Source organism: Trachurus japonicus, chromosome 23 (assembly GCF_045865225.1).
Source record: "Trachurus japonicus isolate A0001 chromosome 23, Traja_1.0".
Classification (NCBI taxonomy): Eukaryota; Metazoa; Chordata; class Actinopteri; order Carangiformes; family Carangidae; genus Trachurus; species Trachurus japonicus.
Window position 1 is genome coordinate 2,078,204 of NC_140929.1, and position 15,066 is coordinate 2,093,269.

The 15,066-nt window shown below is 39.5% G+C and overlaps 12 non-coding genes across 12 annotated transcripts; 6 read left to right on the forward strand and 6 right to left on the reverse strand.

Moving 5' to 3' along the window:
• Nucleotides 1-2,871: 2,871 nt before the first annotated feature.
• On the reverse strand, nt 2,872-2,944 carry trnav-uac (transfer RNA valine (anticodon UAC)). The gene has a single exon. It is a non-coding gene; the product is annotated as a tRNA-Val (tRNA).
• Nucleotides 2,945-3,233: 289 nt separating this feature from the next.
• On the reverse strand, nt 3,234-3,306 carry trnav-uac (transfer RNA valine (anticodon UAC)). The gene has a single exon. It is a non-coding gene; the product is annotated as a tRNA-Val (tRNA).
• A 364-nt stretch (nt 3,307-3,670) lies between these two features.
• Nucleotides 3,671-3,743, reverse strand: trnav-uac (transfer RNA valine (anticodon UAC)). Its single transcript has one exon. It is a non-coding gene; the product is annotated as a tRNA-Val (tRNA).
• A 369-nt stretch (nt 3,744-4,112) lies between these two features.
• On the reverse strand, nt 4,113-4,185 carry trnav-uac (transfer RNA valine (anticodon UAC)). The gene has a single exon. It is a non-coding gene; the product is annotated as a tRNA-Val (tRNA).
• Nucleotides 4,186-4,483: 298 nt separating this feature from the next.
• trnav-uac (transfer RNA valine (anticodon UAC)) lies at nt 4,484-4,556 on the reverse strand. The gene has a single exon. It is a non-coding gene; the product is annotated as a tRNA-Val (tRNA).
• Nucleotides 4,557-4,990: 434 nt separating this feature from the next.
• trnav-uac (transfer RNA valine (anticodon UAC)) lies at nt 4,991-5,063 on the reverse strand. Its single transcript has one exon. It is a non-coding gene; the product is annotated as a tRNA-Val (tRNA).
• A 264-nt stretch (nt 5,064-5,327) lies between these two features.
• On the forward strand, nt 5,328-5,400 carry trnav-uac (transfer RNA valine (anticodon UAC)). Its single transcript has one exon. It is a non-coding gene; the product is annotated as a tRNA-Val (tRNA).
• A 462-nt stretch (nt 5,401-5,862) lies between these two features.
• On the forward strand, nt 5,863-5,935 carry trnav-uac (transfer RNA valine (anticodon UAC)). Its single transcript has one exon. It is a non-coding gene; the product is annotated as a tRNA-Val (tRNA).
• Nucleotides 5,936-6,331: 396 nt separating this feature from the next.
• On the forward strand, nt 6,332-6,404 carry trnav-uac (transfer RNA valine (anticodon UAC)). Its single transcript has one exon. It is a non-coding gene; the product is annotated as a tRNA-Val (tRNA).
• Nucleotides 6,405-6,866: 462 nt separating this feature from the next.
• On the forward strand, nt 6,867-6,939 carry trnav-uac (transfer RNA valine (anticodon UAC)). The gene has a single exon. It is a non-coding gene; the product is annotated as a tRNA-Val (tRNA).
• Nucleotides 6,940-7,346: 407 nt separating this feature from the next.
• On the forward strand, nt 7,347-7,419 carry trnav-uac (transfer RNA valine (anticodon UAC)). The gene has a single exon. It is a non-coding gene; the product is annotated as a tRNA-Val (tRNA).
• A 250-nt stretch (nt 7,420-7,669) lies between these two features.
• Nucleotides 7,670-7,742, forward strand: trnav-uac (transfer RNA valine (anticodon UAC)). Its single transcript has one exon. It is a non-coding gene; the product is annotated as a tRNA-Val (tRNA).
• Nucleotides 7,743-15,066: the final 7,324 nt, after the last annotated feature.

Here is a 15,066-nt window from a genome sequence, read left to right on the forward strand (position 1 = left end):
CTGACTTCAGAGTTGTCTTGAATGCAGCATTACTGTTCAAAAATATGCAAACTAACTATAGTAAGAGCCTGAGGTCTGAAACATGTGAACCACACAGACAGAAAAGATGCAAACTACACTAACTGTTCAAAAAGATGCTACTGTAATTATCATGACGGGTCTGAAACATGCAGCTTATTGTTTAGTAGATTGTAACGACACCAACCAGTTCTGAATGAAGCCACCTGAACTGTCCCTTTAACTGGAGTCAAACAACAAAACAAAACCTCAGAGCGTCTGTGTGATCCTGAGTGTTTTTACCTGCAGACGTCAATAAACTAAAACACTTCAACTTCTCTGTTTTCAGATGTCGAAGCGTCTTTGGAAAGTTTTTCTTTTTCTTTTCCTCTTTTTCTTTCTAAATAACGTTGAACTGTGTGAACTTGTGTTAAAGCTCCTCAGAGAGACACGGTGGACGTGGACATGTCTGCTCTGTGGAAACTCTTCACTGGACCATCAGATGCTAATCAGCTCTGTGTAAGCACAAAGAGTAAAAAAAAAAAGAAGAAAAAAGCATATTTGCCTGATATTAGAGCCGGTGTTTTAGTCGTTGTCCCGGGGGGATGTTCTTCAGAGGACTAATTACTTCCAGACGTTATTTATTTCCTCCGTGCTGCTGCTACTGGAGTCACCTGGAGAAGAGAAGAACAGGAAACAAAGATCTTCTCCGAGCACACGAGCTTCACTCTCAACACTGTGATGAAGATGTTTCCTCCTTCAGCTGAGGATGATTTAAAAATAAACAGTGCAGCGATAGAAAAACTGCAAAAAATGTCACAAGGAAAAAATAAGTCAAGTGCAGCATTAGGAAAATGAATCAATAGTAAAGGGATGGTTCAACATTTTGGCAAATTGGCCCATTGCCATAATCCCTATAGTCATAGCAGTAGGTTTGTTACCTTTAATTGTCGGTGCAAGCTGTTTTTAGAACGGCGGAGCAGAGCCGTGAGCTGCTCAGAGCTACGCTACGGAGGCTCATTATGGGATTTCTCGGTTTGTTTCCCTCATCAAACTCATCAAATACACAATCCAACAACTCCACAACGCTCTGGTGGACAAGTTGTGAGCTGCACATTCACCACGCTATGAGATAATAACACAACGTTACCACACAGAGTTGTTTTAGAGGGAAATTCAGAGACTGTTGATGAAAAACTGTCCCTGAAGGCAACGTGCATCAGTGGTTTTGCATGAATTTCCCTCTAAAACAACTCTGTGTGGTAACGTTGTGTTATTATCTCATAGCGTGGTGAATGTGCAGCTCACAACTTGTCCACCAGAGCGTTGTGGAGTTGTTGGATTGTGTATTTGATTAGTTTGATGAGGAAAACCAAGAAATCCCATGAGCCTCCGTAGCGTAGCTCTGAGCAGCTCGCCGCTCTGCTCCGCCGTTCTAAAAATAGCTTGCACCGACAATTAAAGGTAACGAACCTACTGCTATGACTATAGGGATTATGGCAATGGGCCAATTTGCCAAAATATTGAACTCTCCCTTTAATATTAATTCATTTTCCTAATGCAAGTGGACAAGTTGTGTGTGATAATAACACAACGTTACCAGACAGAGTTGTTTTAGAGGGAAATTGCATGCAAAACAGCTGATGTGCGTTGCCTTCAGGGACAGTTTTTCATCAAGCAGTCTCTGTATTTGCATTTCACACACACACAAAGACATTCAAGAAAATGGACGGCTAAACAGAAAAGTCTTCAGTTTGGCTTTGAAGGAGCACAGCGTTGGATGGTAGTGATGTAAAACTCAACAGAAACAGAATCCAGTGGGAATTCAACACTCATGAATAAACAATGTCACAGTTTGTTAGAGCAAGTTCAGGAGGAGAAAAGAAAAGAAGATGTTCATCTCTGCTGTTCAAGGCAGAGGAGACTGGTCTGGAGGTATTGATGCGTTCAGGTGACATGACTTCCTAATGAGCTAATCAACCGTCACCTGGAGTTAATATTTACCCGATTCCTCCTCTTCTTATCACAGCTACTGTTAGCCGATCAATAAACCAGTTGATCATTGACTATATTATCTGATCGGCTCTGGACGCTGAAGCCGAGTTCCACCTCATATTCAAATAACCGTCCCATCTCCTCCGAGTCTCTTCGATCGTGTTTTTTTTTTGCAAATTCCTTTACGACGGATAATAAATAATAAAACCGCGTCTGATCGACTCACAGGGTTCTTTACTGGCAGCTGTAAAAGCTCGTTATGTAAAAACATCTGGATCAAAGCCCTGAAAAGGATAAAGTGTGTGTGTGAGGATGTTGTCTGAGGGAGGAGGAGGTTTATCAGTGAGACAGAAAGAACAGATAACAGTGTGTGTGATGACTTTACCTGCAGCAACAGGTGCGATGTTTATGTAAGGAGGGGTGTTATGTTCCTTTATATGATGATGTTGATGTTAAACAGCTTCATCCACTACTCATTAGTTTCTCAGTAACTACTCATTAGTTCTTCATTAGTTCTTCATTGGTTCCTCAGTAACTACTCTAATTTTGGACCTTATTGTAAAGTGTTACCTCATCATCAGGAATTATCAACGTGCTGCTGTGAAGTTATTTTGAAAGTTTGATGTCACACTTTGGTTAGTCAGACTGTGAGTCAGGTATACAATATCACACATTGGTGTCATGCTTCTATGTTTTCTTACACAGTGAAGATGAGTGACGCCTTTCCATGTTCACATCTATGCAGACGATATGTTTATGTAGATGGATAAAATATACAGAGCTTGTTGTTAAACCTCTGATCTCCTTTGTTTCCATCTAGAAGTCCAACACATTGAGTTTCCTTCCAATCATTGGTCAGGAGCTTGAAGACAAAGTATTTGGTTCCACTGGGGATTGAACCCAGGACCTTCTGCGTGTAAAGCAGACGTGATGACCTCTACACTATAGAACCAATTCACCTTTGACTTCCTGTCTCACCTTCCAATGAGTTAGGTATTAAATAACACTCTGTTAAAAAGGCAGATGAATGTCTCATCCTGTCCAGTCAAGTTTATTCTTGACCTGAAGAATCAGAGCTCAGAGTCGTTTAATGAGTTCCACACCAGCTGAACAAAAAGGGTCCAGTGGTTGTTGTTAAACCTGCACAGATAGAAACCTCTGATCTCCTTTGTCTCCATCCAGAAGTCCAACACATCAAGTTTCCTTCCAATCATTGATCTTGATCTTGAAGATAAATCATTTGATTCCACTGGGGATTGAACCCAGGACCTTCTGCGTGTAAAGCAGACGTGATGACCTCTACACTATAGAACCACTTCACATCTGACTTCCTGTCTTACCTACTCGTGAGTCAGGTTTTAAATTACATTCTGTGTTAAAAAGGTCGAGTAGTGAACATCTCGTCCTGTCCAGTCAAGTTTATTCTTGACCTGAAGAATCAGAGTCGTTTAATGAGTTGAACACCAGCTGAACAAAAAGGATCCAGTGGTCTGATGGTGACAGTGTGACAGTGAACACCACATACAGACGTTGGTACAGTCGTCTTTGTAGATCAATAACAGCTGAAGAGGATGTTGTGAAGTCTATACAGACAGAAGAAGATTTCATCTAGAAGTCCAACACAAGTGTTGGAGTGTCTTAGTCCAATCATTGATCTCAACTTTGGAGACAAATCATTTGGTTCCACTGGGGATTGAACCCAGGACCTTCTGCGTGTAAAGCAGACGTGATGACCACTACACTATAGAACCACTTCATGTGCTACTTCCTGTCTCACCTGCCAGTCGGTCAGGTTTGAATTACACTCTGTGTTAAAAAGACAGAGCAGTGAACGTCTCGTCCTGTCCAGTCAAGTTTATTCTTGACCTGAAGAATCAGAGTTCAGAGTCGTTTAATGAGTTCAACACCAACTGAACAAAAAGGATCCAGTGGTCTGATGGTGACAGTGAGACAGTGAACACCAAGTACAGACGTTGGTACAGTCGTCTTTGTAGATCAATAACAGCTGAAGAGGATGTTGTGAAGTCTATACAGACAGAAGCAGATTTCATCTAGAAGTCCAACACAGTGTTGGAGTGTGTTAGTCCAACCATTGATCTCAACTTTGGAGACAAATCATTTGGTTCCACTGGGGATTGAACCCAGGACCTTCTGCGTGTAAAGCAGACGTGATAACCACTACACTATAGAACCACTTTATGTCTTATATCCTGTCTTACCTTCCCATGAGTCAGGTTTTAAATTACACTCTGTGTTGCAGTAAAAAGGCAGATCAGTGAACGTCTCGTCCTGTGACAGTGAACACCACATACAGACGTGGACAAAATTATCGGTACTCATCATCTGCATCTATGCAGACGATACAGCCGTTTATAGAGATGAATAAAAGCTGAAGAGGTTGTTGTTAAATCTGTACAGATGGAAACAGATTTCCTTGGTTTTCATCTAGAAGAAGTTCTCCTTCCATCATTGATCTTGAAGACAAATTATTTGGTTCTACTGGGGTTTGAACCCAGGACCTTCTGCGTGTAAAGCAGACGTGATGACCACTACACTATAGAACCACTTGCTTTGCTATATAATAAAATAGTCGGTATCTTCTGTAAAGAAAGAAAAACCCACAGTTGTCACTGAAACAACTGATCGATAGGTGATCAAACCATTGACCCTGGTAAACGTCCCTCTGATCCACTGGTCAGGTTCATGCTGTTTGTGATGTGCAGAGAAACGTCAGTGTTTTCCTGCTGTTTTATGATGCTTCAAATCATCAGTGTGGCGTTCAATGACCCCAGTTCACATTGGTGTCATGCTTCTATGTTTTCTTATGAAGATGAGTGACACCTTTCCATGTTCACATCTATGCAGACGATATGTTTATGTAGATGAATAAAAGTAGAGAACTTGTTGTTAAACCTCTGATCTCCTTTGCTTCTATCTAGAAGTCCAACACATCAACTGTTAGTCAAATCATTGATTTCAACTTTGGAGACAAATGATTTGGTTCCACTGGGGATTGAACCCAGGACCTTCTGCGTGTAAAGCAGACGTGATGACCACTACACTATAGAACCACTTCATGTGTTACTTCCTGTCTCACCTGCTGGTCAGTCAGGTTTTTGATTACACTCTGTGTTAAGAAGCAGAGTAGTGAACGTCTCGTCCTGTCCAGTCAAGTTTATTCTTGACTTTAAGAATCAGAGCTCAGAGTCGTTTAATGAGTTCAACACCAGCTGAACAAAACCAGCAAAATACGTTCACTACTCGGCCTTTTTAACACAGAATTTAATTTAAAACCTGACTCATTGGCAGGTGAGACAAGAAGTAACACATAAAGTGGTTCTATAGTGTAGTGGTCATCACGTCTGCTTTACACGCAGAAGGTCCTGGGTTCAATCCCCAGTGAAACCAAATGATTTGCCTTCAAGGTGGAGATCAATGAGTGGAAGGAGAACTTGATGTGTTGGACTTCTAGATGGAAACAAAGGAAATTAGAAATTCCAATCTGTGTGGAGGTTAAACAACAAGCTCTTCTTTTAACCATCTACATAAACATATCTTCTGCATAGATGTGAACATGGAAAGGCGTCACTCATCTTCACTGTATAAGAAAACATAGAAGCATGACACCTATGTGAACAGGGGTCATTGAACGCCACACTGATGATTTGAAGCATCATAAAGCTGCAAGAAAGTTTCACTGCACATCACAAACGGCATGAACCTGGTGGATCAGAGGGACGTTTACCAGGTCAATGATTTGATCACCTATCGATCAGTTGTTTCAGTCACAGTTGTGGGTTTTTCTGTCTTTACAGAAGGTGCCGACTATTTTGTCCACGTCTGTAAGTGTTTCATAAAACTAAAGGAAGTGGTTCTATAGTGTAGTGGTCATCACGTCTGCTTTACACGCAGAAGGTCCTGGGTTCAATCCCCAGTGGAACCAAATGTCTTGTCTTCAATGGTTGGAAGGAAAACTTGATGTGTTGGACTTGTAGATGAAACTAAGGAGATCTGTTTCCATCTGTACAGATTTAACAACAACCTCTTGAGCTTTTATTCATCTCTATAAACGACTGTATCGTCTGCATAGATGCAGATGATGAGTACCAACAATTTTGTCCACGTCTGTACGTGGTGTTCACTGTCACACTGTCACCATCAGACCACTGGATCCTTTTTGTTCAGCTGGTGTTGAACTCATTAAACGACTCTGAGCTCTGATTCTTCAGGTCAAACTTGACTGGACAGGACGAGACGTTCACTACTCGGCCTTTTTAACACAGAATTTAATTTAAAACCTGACTCACGAGTAGGTAAGACAGGAATTCAATTATGAACTGGTTCTATAGTGTAGTGGTCATCACGTCTGCTTTACACGCAGAAGGTCCTGGGTTCAATCCCCAGTGGAACCAAATGATTTGTCTTCAAGATCGAGATCAATGATTGGAAGGAAACTTGATGTGTTGGACTTCTAGATGGAAACGAAGGGAATCAGAGGTTTCTATCTGTGCAGGTTTAACAACAAGCTCTGGCATTTTATCCATCTACATAAACATATCATCTGCATAGATGTGAACATGGAAAGGCGCCACTCATCTTCACTGTGTAAGAAAACATAGAAGCATGACACCAATGTGAACTGGGGTCATTGAACGCCTCACTGATTATTTGAAGCATCATAAAGCAGCAGGAAAGTTTCACTGCACATCACAAACAGCGTGAACCTGGTGGATCAGAGGGACGTTTACCAGGGTCAGTGGTTTGATCACCTATCGATCAGTTGTTTCAGTCACAGTTGTGGGTTTTTCTGTCTTTACAGAAGGTACCGACTATTTTGTCCACGTCTATAAGTGTTTCATAAAAGTAAGGGAAGTGGTTCTATAGTGTAGTGGTCATCACGTCTGCTTTACACGCAGAAGGTCCTGGGTTCAATCCCCAGTGGAACCAAATGGTTTGTCTTCAAGATCAATGAGTGGAAGGAGAACTTGATGTGTTGGACTACTAGATGAAACCAAGGAGATCTGTTTCCATCTGTACAGATTGAACAACAACCTCTTCAGCTTTTATTCATCTCTATAAACGACTGTATCGTCTGGATAGATGCAGATGAAGAGTACGAATATTTTGTCCACGTCTGTATGTGGTGTTCACTGTCACACTGTCACCATCAGACCACTGGATCCTTTTTGTTCAGCTGGTGTTGAACTCATTAAACGACTCTGAGCTCTGATTCTTCAGGTCAAGAATAAACTTGACTGGACAGGACGAGACGTTCACTGATCTGCCTTTTTAACACAGAATGTAATTTAAAACCTGACTCATGGGAAGGTGAGACAGGAAGTCAAATGCGTAGAGGTTCTATAGTGTAGTGGTCATCACGTCTGCTTTACACGCAGAAGGTCCTGGGTTCAATCCCCAGTGGAACCAAATGATTTGTCTTCAAGATCGAGATCAATGATTGGAAGGAAACTTGATGTGATGGATCTCTTCTGGATGAAAACCAAGGAAATCTGTTTCCATCTGTATAGATTTAACAACCTCTTCAGCTGTTATTCATCTACATAAACAAATATATCATCTGTACAGGACGAGACGTTCACTTCTTGGCCTTTTTAACACAGAATTTAATTTAAAACCTGACTCATTGGCAGGTGAGACAGGAAGTAACACATGAAGTGGTTCTATAGTGTAGTGGTCATCACGTCTGCTTTACACGCAGAAGGTCCTGGGTTCAATCCCCAGTGGAACCAAATGATTTGTCTTCAAGATTGAGATCAATGATTGGAAGGGAACTTCATGTGTTGGACTTCTAGATGGAAACAAAGGAAATTAGAAATTCCCATCTGTGGAGGTTAAACAACAAGCTCGTCTTTTAACCATCTACATGAACATATCGTCTGCATAGATGTGAACATGGAAAGGCGTCACTCATCTTCACTGTAGAAGAAAACATAGAAGCATGACACCAATGTGAACTGGGGTCATTGAACGCCACACTGATGATGTGAAGCATCATAAAGCAGCAGGAAAACACTGAAGTTTCTCTGCACATCACAAACAGCGTGAACCTGGTGGATCAGAGGGACGTTTACCAGGGTCAAGGGTTTGATCACCTATCGATCAGGTTAATGTTAATCAATGTGCCAACAACAACAGCAGCAGCGAGGTACCGACCTCCTGCTCCACTCAACTGCTACAGCTGCTGACATTTATCTCCTTCAGCTAATTATTGACTGAAGTTTAAGACAGGAGGAAATAAAAACGACCCGGTGTCAGTAAACGCAGCACTCTAATCAGAGCAAAGCTGTTTATGGAGGCAGCGGCGGTAAAACATCCCACACATCCATCACAGCTGTCGGACAGAGATGGGAAGACCAGCGATCCAGAGTCAGAAACAGGAAGATACATTCAAAACTAATGTTTTCACTTCAAACTGATCAATAAATATCAACAGGTCAAAGGTTAGGAAACAGCTTCCAGACAAAAAACGCCTCAGCAGGAGGTTTATTAATCTTTAATTAAAAGTCTGATTTGGTGGCTGATGAACATTTTTTAAGCTCAAACGGCCGTGTAATGAACTTCATGTTGAACATGAGTCTCTGCTGGTTAATTAATCCTACAAATGATGATGTAGCCTATGGTGTATTTTCCCAGATTGAACTGCTAATTAATGAAATAACTCCTATGGAACAAGACATTATTAAAACGTCTTACTGTACTGTAATTGTACATTTGGAAACCAGAGTCACATTAAGACGATTTTATATATAACAGTGTGTTTTTTTTCTTTTTTAATCAGTGCAGAGAAAGACTTCATTAACCTGAGGATCAGGAAGCAGCTAAATTACAACAAAGACAATCAGGACGAAGGATTATAGAAGTCAGAGGTGAATTAAAGGAGGTGATTCTCTTGTCCCTGCACTGCAAAAACTCAATATCTTACCAAGAATATTTGTCTTATTTCTAGTCGAAATGTCATTTCTAGTCAAAACAAATCTCATTATACTTAAAATAAGACTCCTCACATTAAAAGCAGCTTGTTTTTAGACACTTTTTACTCCTTTCAAGCAGATTTTCACTTGAAATAAGTAGAAAAATCTGATAGTGGAGCAAGTTTTTCTTTCTTATTACAAGCACAAAAAACTTGCTTTGACTGGCAGATTTTTCTACTTATTTCAAGTGAAAATTTTAGTATTAGTATATTAATTAGTTTGAAACAAGTGAAATTTAACTAAAAACAAGTTCATTTTTAGGTGATGAGTCTTATTTTAAGTGGAAAAATGATTAGTTTTGACTAGAAATTAGACAAATATTTCCAAGAATATTTGTCTTATTTCTAGTCAAAACAATGTCATTATACTTAAAATAAGACTTGTGACATTAAAAAGCAGCTTGTTTTTAGACACTTTTTACTTCTTTCAAGCAGATTTTCACTCAAAATAATCCGATAGTGGGGCAAGTTTTTCTTTCTTATTACAAGCACAAAAAAAATTGCTTTCACTGGCAGATTTTTCTATTTATTTCAAGGGAAAATTTGTTTGAAACAAGTGAAAATTATCTAAAAACAAGTTAATTTTAGGTGATGAGTCTTATTTTAAGTGAAAAGAGATTAGTTTTGACTAGAAATGAGACATTTTGACAAGAAATAAGACAAACATTCTTGGAAATATTTTGAGTTTTTACTTTGCAGTGTGTGTGTGTGTGTGTGTGAACATGTCGTCATTAAATCCATTCATGTTGTAGCAGCAGCCTGACCGTGAAGACGCCGCCTGGCAGAGGTAACAACACTGAACTAATGTTTGTTAGCCCAGCGGCATTCTGGGAGCAGGAGCGTGTAGCTACACTGCAAAAACTCAAAATCTTTCCTAGAATATTTGTCTTACTTCTTGTCAAAATGTCTCATTTTTAGTCAAAACTAATCTCTTTCCACGTACATTAGACTCATCACCTAAAAATGAACTTGTTTTTAGATCATTTTCAATTGTTTCAAACTAATTTTCACTTGAAATAAGTAGAAAAATCTGCCAGTGAAAGCAAGTTTTTTTTGTGCTTGGAATAAGAAAGAAAAACTTGCTCCACTGTCAGATTTTTTTAAGTGAAAAATCTGCTTGAAAGAAGTAAAAAGTGTCTAAAAACAAGCTGCTTTTAATGTGATGAGTCTTATTTCAAGTATAATGAGATTTGTTTTTGACTAGAAATAAGACAAATATTCTTGGTAAGATGTTGAGTTTTTGCAGTGTATTATTCAGATTTGCACCATTTGCCGTTTGGAGCCTGAGGTAAAGTGAGCGTGACGGCCGAGACGAAGCCGAGCTGAGATCATGAAGTCGCAGAGGCTGCACGTCAGGAAACAAGCTGGCTGCAAAGAGACAACGACCCCCCATCACCCTCCACCCCCCCACCTCCACCCTCTGCTGCAGAGCTGCAACACTCAGGCTGAGTACATGTATGTGCTCATGTACATGTATGTGCTGTAGGTGGGTGGGGGAGGGGCCGGGGTCTCACTTTCAATCTGGATGCACATAAATCAAGTCGATGCAAACGGCAGCTTCACTCTGAAACCTGCCCCCCTGCCCCCCTTTACCCCTCCTCCCTCTGATCAATACTAAACGCTGACGTATTAACGATGTTCAGTTTGATACTTCCTCTCCTCTTCTATATAAATTCATATGAAGATGAAACAAACGACAGCCGGTGATGATGAGGACGATGTCGACTGATCCTCAAACTGAAGCTGCTTCTTTTTTTTTCTCTTTTTTAAATTTTTTTTTTATTTAATAGGTGACGTGAGGGACAAATACGTTATAAACACATATAACCACATAGACAAACATACAAACAATCGACATAAGTACAGACAACAACAGGTAATGACATGCCACGATGATACATGAATGTAGTGTTAAGTGTAGTGTCTAATCGATCAGAGATTAGTGATTAAAATGATTCTATCGTCTCCTCCTTCCTCCTGAAATCCCCCAAAGAGGAACCAGAGTTTCGTATTAAACAGAAGTTTGGTTAATTATATAACTGAAGTAGGGAGTTCATGATTATAGATTTTCTTCGTACGATGACTGGCAGAGAAAAAATCCCAGTATTACTGTTTGATTATCACAATTATTCTGCATTAATTCACTTCACAACACTATGAATGTGTAAAATCAAATATAATCAAAATATAGTCAAAATATAATTACTTATTGTTTACACAAAATATTTCCAGTATCTATTAATATAGCCTACGTCCAATTATTCATCCTCCAGGGGAAATGATTGAAATATTAAAGTCATTAATCGTCATCTAGACCAAATGTTTAAGTTCATTTTAATTGTTACAAATGACACACTGACATATAAATTCCTACTAATTCAATGTTTCATTAGGTAAATTGACATTAAAGTAATTGAACCCAGTATCTGTACATAGTCCTACTGTACTGTATGGTTTTGACATAATCTTTTTTGGAAAGTGATGGTATTTAGGAATCTTTACGATTAATTAAGCAAGGCAATTTTATTTGTATAGCCCGTTTTTACAAACAGTTTGTCTCAAAGGGCTTTACATGGCATCATAATACCGTGATAATACCTTGATTAACATGACCGTGAAAACAAGTCATCGTGACGTCACTAAACTGAAATAAAAACAAAAAAACAACAGAACAGCTAGATCGTAGAGACAAGAGAAGAGGAAGAAGCGGACGGTTAATGGATCATCGGTCCTGAGGGACGCCACCACCATCATCAGATGTAAAGTGTGAAGTGCTCTGACTCCACTGTGGTGGACGACGTGTTGTTAAGAGACAACAGCCGTGTCCTCCGACCTTCACGCTCTTTGAAGGCGTCGTCTCTAAACACTGAACTGAGATCAGATCAGACGCCTGAGACGACCTCAACAACATGTCACCTCACTTTTTTTCTTCATAACTTGAGGTTTTAAGTCTTTGAATGCATCGTCCCTTTAATTTACAGGCCGCTAAGTACTGTATGTGATAATGTCAAGAATAACGGCCAGTTTCATAGTAATGTCATGTTTTTCATGAAGGCAAAATATTACACATGGATGAATTTTATGGGAAAGGACAGAATTTTTCTCCATCAAGTCCTTGAAACTGTCAATTACAATCAATTATTTCTGGACTATTTCTACACAATCAATCGTTATTTCTACACTGCAAAAACTCAAAATCTTTCCAAGAATATTTGTCTTATTTCTTGTCAAAATGTCTCATTTATAGTCAAAACTAATCTCTTTACACTTAAAATAAGACTCATCAACTAAAAATGAACTTGTTTTTAGATCATTTTCACTTGTTTCAAACACATTTTCACTTGAAATAAGTAGAAAAATCTGCCAGTGAAAGCAAGTTTTTTGTGCTTGTAATAAGAAAGAAAAACTTGCTCCACTGTCAGATTTTTTTAAAGTGAAAATCTGCTTGAAAGAAGTAAAACGTGTCCAAAAACAAGCTACTTTTATATGTGATGAGTCTTATTTTAAGTAGAATGAGATTTGTTTTGACATTATCACATAATTAGCGTCCTGTAAATGAAAGTCTTGCTGCTGCATTGAGAGCCAGCGTCAGGTTCAATGTCCCTGGTTATAAACAGACTCTGCTGTTCTGTGTGTGGTTCAGCTCTGGTGAACTGGCTTCACAGGGGAAACGTCTGGCTTCGTTACACCTTTAACCAGCTGTTTACCCCCCCCCCTCCCACCTCCATCCTCCAGCTGTTTGATGCCCTGACGACTCAGCAGCTCTGACTGACTGGGAGTCAATGTAAAGATCCAGAGGAGGAGGAGGAGGAGGAGGAGGAGGAGGAGGGGGGGGAGGTGAAGCTGCTTCAGCCTCTGATCATTAATCACAAGGTTTGAACATTTGATCAATTTCATCATCAGCAGGTTCAGGTTCAGGTTCAGGTTCATGGTGACAGGAAACACATAAAAATGAGTTGAATTGTTCAAATTTTGTACAATAAAATAACTGTTTTAAAGGAACAACAGAGTTTCGGAAAGCAAAGTGTTTTCACTACATTTCCCATGAGCCTCAGCGGCGCGCACGGTGAAATTCTTGGATGAAAGCGAAAACATTTGCCAAGAATGTTTTCATTGATCAAGAACGAAAGTCGGAGGTTGGAAGACGATCAGATACCGTCGTAGTTCTGACCATAAACGATGCCAACTAGCGATCCGGCGGCGTTATTCCAATGACCCACCGGGCAGCGTCCGGGAAATTGAAACTAGGAAATGCTGGACGAGTCGACCACTAAATAATAATATCAAAATAACTGTAAAGACAAAACGATATATTTATCTAAAATAGATCCATTAACAAGTGCGTAATCTATAAATAGAATAGGGTTGATTGTTATATTGTTAGTATGGTATATATTTATTTATGGGGATAGTTTATATATATATATATAGGATATGTATGTAGTATATTTTTATTTTTGTAATTATATATTTATATAGAAGTGTATATATGGTATATATTTATATAGGTGTATTATAGTTATAAGGATATCTGTGTGGTTAGAAACTGAAGAGTAGTTAAAAGTTTTGTTCCTCCCACTCCTTTTTCGAACAATGCGCAGTGTTTTGTTATGTCTTGACTTTATTTATTTATTTATTTTTATTTCTCTTTTTCTTTCTTTTTGTATGTACAAATAGTTACACCCTTTTTGGTAACACTTTATTTTAAGGGGTCCTTGTTCCTGTGTATCTACCTAATTAATTACAGTGTAATTACCTATGTAACCGTATGTAATAACATGTACTTACATTGTAAATACATAGTGTATTTTAGTGTACTTACAGGTCCTTGTTACACTTGTCATAAGAAATGCTTGTGCAAAGAGAGAGGCCACTTTGGCATTTCTTATCACAAGTGTAACAAGGACCTGTAAGTACACTAAAATACACTATGTATTTACAATGTAAGTACATGTTATTACATACGGTTACATAGGTAATTACACTGTAATTAATTAGGTAGATACACAGGAACAAGGACCCCTTAAAATAAAGTGTTACCTACTTTTTTTTTTAATACATGTTCGAAAATAAAATTCATTCATTCATTCAACGTAGATTCATCCACATTAATATGAGACTCTTTTATAACCAAATACAAACTCCTCATGGTCTCTTTAAAGAAAAATAAAGGTCAGACATTAAACATGACATTATGAAACATAAAACACATTGTCATAAACGTTTCTCAGGTGATTCTGTGTCTGTTTGTATAAAACTCTGATGAGTCTTTGTGTTCATGAAGACAGGACTTAGTCTGACAGTCGCTGAGCCGCTGCAGTGCCGATGACGTGTGAGTAGAGTTCATGTTGTAGATCGATCTCTCATTTACATCCTGCTGCAGAAACACACCGAGCGTCACCTGGATTTACATCCTGAACATGTGGCTGTAAAACTCAGGCATGGTGGCGTGTCAGGCTTTTTATCTGGGGGGTGATGTGTGGAGGCGAGTCAGCAGCCGTCAACCCCCCTCGACCCCCTCGACCCCCCCTCACCTCCCCATCATCATGATTTGATTCGTATATAGTTTAGTGCAGAAAATTCAGCTTCAGCGTTTTTCTGTCTCTGAGGGTCCTGCATGGTCCTCAGGGTGTGTGTGTGTGTGTGTGTGTGTGTGTGAGCATGCAGTCAATCTCTAAGTATAGACCCCCCCCCCACCCCCCCCCCCCCCAGCAGCCGCCGAGCATTCCTGCCGCTCCTCTGACTGAGGGGAAACAATACGGCAGCTCAGATGACACAAAATCCGTCCTCCATCCACACGCTGGTCACAGCCATCGTCATGCCAACACACAACACCAGACAGAGACGCCCACAAAGCAACTCCCTATTTAACCCACACACACATGCAGAGTGTGTGTGTGTATATGAACATGATACAGGTGGTGACAGATACAGTACAACTCCAGACCATTTAAATATACAGTATATGTTTATATATGTATTTAAAGGTCGGACAGTGCAAAAACTCAAAATCTTTCCAAGAATATTTGTCTTATTTCTTGTCAAAATATCTCATTTCTAGTCAATACGAACCTCTTTCCACT